Consider the following 6,584-nt stretch of genomic DNA (forward strand, 5'->3'; position numbering starts at 1 on the left):
TGCTGGGCACCCACTCTGCTGGCAGCGGAGACCCACACAGCAAGCATCGCCACAGCCATCAGTCAGCTGCCTGGGGTCAGGGTAATGACACTGGACTGCATCCAACATGGAAGAGGTAGTGTGCTGTTCTACCCGAACAGACACTCACTGTGAATATGGACTTGGCTTCCCTGAATACAACATTTCTGCGAAAACTACCGTTAGTGAGCTCAGAATCTCTTTCCCACAGTTATGGTTTCCACATAGCCTTGCTTCTGATCAAGGAACTCAGTTCATAGCAAATGATGTGAGACAATGGGCCCATGCTCATGGAATTCACTTGGCTTATCATTTTTAACTGTCTATTCACTTGTCCATTCACTTGTCCATCCTGAAGCAGCTGGCTTGGCAGAATGGTACAGTGGCCTTTTGAATTCCCAGTACAGTGTTTGCGAGGGGACGATCCCTTGTAGGGCTGGGGCATGGCTTTTCAGGAGGCTTTAAATGCACTGAATCGTTAATTGACATGTGATGCCCTCTCTCCCACATCCGGTATTCAGAGTTCCAGGAATCAAGGAGTGGAAATGGCAATGACATAACTATTACCCCTAGTGACCCACTAGCCAAGTGTTTAACCTCTGTCCCCTTGACCATATGTTCTGTTGGCCTAAAGCTCTTAGTTCCAAAGGGATATATGCTGCCACCAGGAGACACAACGATGATCTCATTGAACTGGAAGTTAAGACTGACAACTAGCCACTGTGGGCTCCTCGTGCCTCTAAATCAACAGGATAAGAAGGAAATCACTGTGCTGGATGGGGTGACTTCTCCTGACTGCCTTACCAAGGAGAAATTAGACCATTATTTCACAGTGAGGTAAGGAAGAGGGTGTCTATAACACAGAAGACCCCTTAGGGTGTCTCCTACAATTGCCATGCCCTGGGATTAATGTCACTGGAAAATGACAACAACTCAATTCAGGCAGGTCTACTGATTGTCCGTACCTTTCAGGAATGAAGGATTGGGCCATCGCAGTGACATCTAGGAGGTCACACTGTCTGACCTGGAGCCAGAGAATCTCTCAGAGACCCCTGACAGCCAGCTGTTACTCCTGTGGATCAGGAGTTTGGGGACATGGCCCAGGAGCTGCTGCAGCCATGCTGCTCTCTGTTGGCCAAGACTGTTGCTGTTTACCATGCAGGTGAGTGTGCCTGTCTATCCCAGGGACTTGGGCCCTGAGGGTGGCTGAGTCAGTCCCATCTGGACCCAGAATCAATAGCGGGAGACACAGGGAGAACAGTGAGCTGAGTGAGTGAGGGGGAAGCAGAGGTGAGCTGAGGCTCCCCAGAGTCTTGCACTCAGGAGAGGCCCCCAGCACCTGTGCAAAGTGAGGAGGCAGATGGGGAAAGGGGCCCAATGCACCATGCAGGTGCTCAAGAGCTCCCCTCCCAAGACCCCTTCAGGGACACTTGGGTCCCCCATATCTCTTTCATTATCTAAAAGACCCAACAGGGGAGGAGTTCCTACATTCAAATGTGTGTGGGTCCCTGACCCCCTGTAGCACCCCTCAGCTCTAGGCACAGTCTCTGTTGCCTGGAGGAAGAGGAGGAGGAAGAGAATTGCACCCTCCCAGGCCCCAGGTGGTGAGAGAGCCTGGCCCTTCATGGCCCAGGGTCCCGGAGGTCCTGACTGCTGCAGTCTCATCACAGCACAGCTCAGTGAACTCACTGCTCACTTCCCTCTGGCCTGCGAGACTTTCCCAGGTGGCAGGGCCAGGCAGACTCACCTCTGAGATAGCCCCACGGTGCCCCCTGCTGGCCACATGTCCTTGCAACCAGGACACAGACCTGACACACCTGAGTGTCCTGCAGGTCTGCACTCGATGGTGCAGTTGCTTCGGGAAAATTCCTTGCAGGTATTCAAACAGTGACACCAAGAGTTACCATTGACCCAGCAATTCCACTCCTGGGTACAGACCCAAAAGAAATGAAAGCAGATCTCCACACAAAACCTTGTACGTGAATGCTCATAGCAGACAAATACATAATAGCCAAAAAGTGGACACAACCCAAATGTCCATCAGCTGAGGAATAAACAGACTGTGCTGCAGCCACACGATGGAATGCCATTCAGCATCGAAAAGAAATGGAGGGCTCACACATGCAGCAACATGGGTGGACCCTGAAGCCGTCATGCTGAGTGAAAGAAGCCAGACTCAAAAGGCCACGCATCGTATGATTCCATTTATAGGCAATGTTCAAAATAGGCCAATCCACAGAAACAGAATATGAATTTCTGTTTGCCTAGGCCTGAGGGCTTAGCAGAAATGGGACTGTCTCCGAACGAGTAGAGTGTTTCTTCTGGAGCAGTGATGGAAAGCTTCCAAAATCGATTGTGGTGACATTGCACAATTCTGTGAGAATATTAAAAACACTGATTTACACACCTTAAAGTGTGACTCGTATTACATGTGAACTATATCTCACTGACGCTGTAATGATGACTAAAGACTGCACGGTGAATCAGCAACACAGAAAACATCCCCCAGAAGGGAGGACAGAGTCTCGTTCACTCACTTTAAAGGGTCCCAACCAGGGCAATGAAAACACAGAGGAATTCCAGTAGCGAATGTTCTAGGTACTAGGACATCCTGAAACATCCATGAGGATTTCTATGTTTTAATTTTTTTAAAAAAGGCACCTAAAGTTTAAAAAAACATATTCACAAGTGTCATAAAAGAATCATCGTAGCTCAGGGGGAGGAGAACACAGGGAACCATCAAATGGAAAAGAAGTGGAAGAGTTCGGATCATGTGGATCTGCACCCCGAACATGAATGTGGACCCGCGTTTATTACTGCTCCACCCCAGAGAGACGTCAAACAGCCCAATTAATGAGATCTCTTTCAAAAGCATCAGTTTATGACAAAACAAAATATTAGGAAATAAATATTTTGCAATCATGAATTGAATCTTCCAGATTCCAAGATTTATAACTAAAAACTCCTGAAGGTTCCATTTCATAGGCATTGAAGTGACTTTCCTCCTCGTCGTTGTAGTGGATTCCAGAAGTGACAGATGCCTTCAGGATCAAACTGAAAAGAGTCCAACAGTGTGTGTAAAAGGCTGTTCTCGAAGCTGAGTCTGACCCTAAACTCTATATAAGATCAGAGACATGAACAAAGAGCAGCACAACCAGCAGGCAGAGCAACAAGGAACTGTGGAAAATTCAGCTCTGTGTGCCGGGATATTTCAGGGCACGTGTCTATTAAAATTCATCAGGCTTTAATGCACCTTTCACGGTTAAACAAAAACAAATACAAAGACATTCTGGATTTGTCTAGGCGTGTGCCTGTTCCTGATACCAGCCTTTGGTGTCCCTTCAGTTCACATGACTATCACCGATCACAGTATGCACCCCTGGGTGAAGACACCGCTCACCAGGGCCAAGGTGACTGAGGCACTGGTGCCATGGAAGTCTGGGCTACTTAGCCAGGGGACACCTCCTACCTCCGCCTCCTCCACTTCTGTCCTGGGCAGTCAGGAGAACCCCACCCCACCCTAGGGGCTCTCAGATGGCTGTCATGACGTGGTCAAGGTTTTAATGACATTGTGGGCATAGGGTTGCCAGGTAATGAATGCACAATGAAGCTGCCCTCTATCTGTATTATGATCACATCAAGGGACATTACTCACACTAAACAGGAAAGACATTGTTTATAGAATAAAGGACAGACTATCCTAGGACAGACCATTTGCCAAGCTTCCCCTGACGTGTGTGTACATAACACATAAATCGCATTCACCCACCTTTCTAAGGGGTTTCCTCATCTCTAAATGCAGATGATGATAAACCTCCCTCCCAGGGGTGTGGCGAGAAGGAAGCACAGGGAAAGTGTGGATCCAGCCCCAGAACAGAGTGAGAGGGAAGACATGTCAGCTGCTGGATTCTCACACACGCCTCCTCCTGGCCTTGATCTGCTCACTGCCCTCCATCAGGGAAGACTGCACAGGCCAGCCTGGAGAACCAGACCCAGGTGAGAACACCAGGTCACAAGGAAGAGGCCTGGCCCTGAGTCTGCCACCAGGGGCCCCACAGCTTCATTTGTACAAGACAGCTCTGGTCCACTCTGCACACCCACCTGAGCGCTGACCTGCTTTATACCAAGCACAGCACTGGGGGCCACGGTCGGGAGCAAGACAGCTCCTGCCCCCCAGGAACGTCAGACCCAGGGAAAGGAGAACCAATGACGGCCTTGGGTAACCAGTGGTCACTGATCTAGTGCTTCTCGTGGAGGTTTAAACAGAAACATAAAGAAGCAAGCCATTTGAAAGACAGTCGACAGAAATTGGAAAAAAATGAAATCATCTAGCTAAATGAGCATGGAGGTATTATCTGCTTGTCAAAATCTTGGCAGGATGCTCATGAGCTGTGCAGGCTGCTGGCTGAGTGGGTAGTAGAGGCAGCGGAACAAACCACCCTGTGCGGGAACCAAGCGCACTGGCGGGAAATCTCCACCAAGAGCAGGGTTGTCATCACCGCTCCCCCAGATTACCTGTTGCACAATCTGACCCTCACCCAACATCCCCCCTGAGGGTCATTTTCATTGATGGAGACTCACGCGAGCACCATGTGCTTCCAGCTCTGGAAAGCAAGGGGTCAACTGACCCACACATATCAGGACCTGGCCTTGGTCCTGCTACCCTGCAGGTGCCTCAGTGCCAACAGTGAGCCTACCTGGATCTGCCCGAAGTCCACGGTGATGGTAGCAGCAGAGGTGAAACCTTTAATGATGGCACAGGAGACGAAGTCCAGCAGGAACCCTGGCAGCCAAGAGGGAATACTGTGTTGGTCAGAGCTCTGCCTGGTCCCAGAGGACATGGGTGGACATGGTGGGGAAAGGCAGTGTGGATGAGACTGAGGCTGAGGACTGGAATGACATGCCCTGTTTGGGCTGGTTGGAGAGCAGGAAAGGGAGGCTGGGGTCTGAGGCTCTGGGAGCTTCTCCAAGTGTCCTGGCCTCTCAGCAGAATAGGGGAGGGCTGAGGGGTAAGGGTCCCCCTGCCCCTACTACACGCACACAGGGATAGCCCTTGGAATGCAAAGAAGGAAATGCTGAGGGCAGGGCCATCCTCAGAAGGCAGGGGCCTCAGTACTCTGGGAAGAGCAGAACCACACCTCCCCCACCATGGAATGAAGGCCTGAGAGTCTTACCCAAGCGCAGGGACCCCATGGCTAACTGCATGCAGCCCACAGGAAAGCCAGGAGCACAGCATAGGCAGTCTCAGGGTAACATGCCAGAAGGTGACCAGGAAGAACTACACGAAGCACCCATGAAGGCAGAGTAGAAGCCACACTGTTGGGGAGAGAGTGATGAGCACCCAGGAGGCACTCGGCACACCCATGGTGCCCCTGGTGTAGACATCTGAGCACAGGGGTCTGCGGTGTCCACTGTGTACTTGGGGCACACCAGCGCACACAGGCAGGGTAACCACTCACCCTCGATCATCCATGAGTGTGACCTGCTGTGATGAGGGGACCTCTTTTCTACCTGCACCCAAGTGGGGCCACAGGTACCACCTGTGGGAGCACAAAGACCTGCGTGTTTCTGTGTGAGTCTGCGAGTCTGAGAAATAATGCTTAAAGCTACAGTGAGTCATCCTGCTGGCCCCATCACACAACCCAGAACTGCCCTGATACCTGTGTGTGACAAGTGTGACAAGAGAAGTTATAAGGGTGCGCGTCTCCCCAAAGGCAGTCACATGCTCTAGACTGTAAACCAAGGCTTCTTGGTTCCCATGGGGCTGGAGCCCTGGGTGCCCTGCTGTCTGGAGGGGATACTGTGCATTTCTACTCTGCTTCTGGGCAGGTGATGAGGCCTAGTGTGGGGTCAGGGCGGGGATGTGGCCAGCAGCAGGGGCAGACATCTCACCTGGGGCAGGAGTCAGGTCACCTCAGCACAGGCCAGCGCGTGGGGAATGACCTTGAGCCCCACTGAAAGTCCAGTGATGAAGTCCATCTTCAGAGTCCAACAGCCAGGCCAGGATGGGCAGCCTCCTCTGCATGGCCGCAGGGGGGCAGCAGTGGTCTTGCAGGGCCATGCTGGAGCCTGAGGGCCTGGCCTCACTCAGCGTGGGGTGGAGCAGGGGCAACACAGACCAGCAGTGTCTGGGCCTCAGAGGACCCAGCAATAGGGCGGGGATCCAGGGCATCAGGGGAGGCACAATCTGTCTCTCCTCCAGGGGGTCTGAGCTAGATGGCCTACATCCCACCTCCTTGCTGGTCTGAGACAGGAAGCCAGAAACCTGTGCAGAGGGGGCCTCCACCGAAGATGGAGTGTCCCCACACCCCTGCCCCGAATCCCAGAACCCCACTTGCCCAAACCCTAGCTGATGAACAGTTTCTCAATAAGAATCCTAAACACTCAGTTTTTCCTCCAAAGAAAATCTGCTTGCTGCTTTTTTTTTCCTCCCCAGGGAATTTAAGGAGGCACAGTGCAGAGAGAAGCAGGGTCCAGGGGGCTCCCTCCTCTGGCTGGTGTGGGTGGGAGGACTGGAGGCCCTGAGGGCCCGAGGCTTTGCAAAGGCCAGCCATGGAGACTTCCAC

General features: G+C 52.0%; 1 long non-coding RNA gene across 1 annotated transcript; it reads right to left on the bottom strand.

The window, feature by feature from the left end:
- Positions 1-2,886: 2,886 nt before the first annotated feature.
- LOC139044814 (uncharacterized) lies at positions 2,887-6,262 on the bottom strand. Its single transcript, XR_011502075.1, has 4 exons — positions 5,911-6,262; positions 5,193-5,334; positions 4,716-4,801; positions 2,887-3,072 (listed from the first exon to the last, which is right to left on the bottom strand). It is a non-coding gene; the product is annotated as an uncharacterized lncRNA (long non-coding RNA).
- Between the last annotated feature and the right edge of the window lie 322 nt (positions 6,263-6,584).

The sequence above is a fragment of the Equus asinus genome, chromosome 3 (assembly GCF_041296235.1).
Source record: "Equus asinus isolate D_3611 breed Donkey chromosome 3, EquAss-T2T_v2, whole genome shotgun sequence".
In the NCBI taxonomy this organism is placed as follows: domain Eukaryota; kingdom Metazoa; phylum Chordata; class Mammalia; order Perissodactyla; family Equidae; genus Equus; species Equus asinus.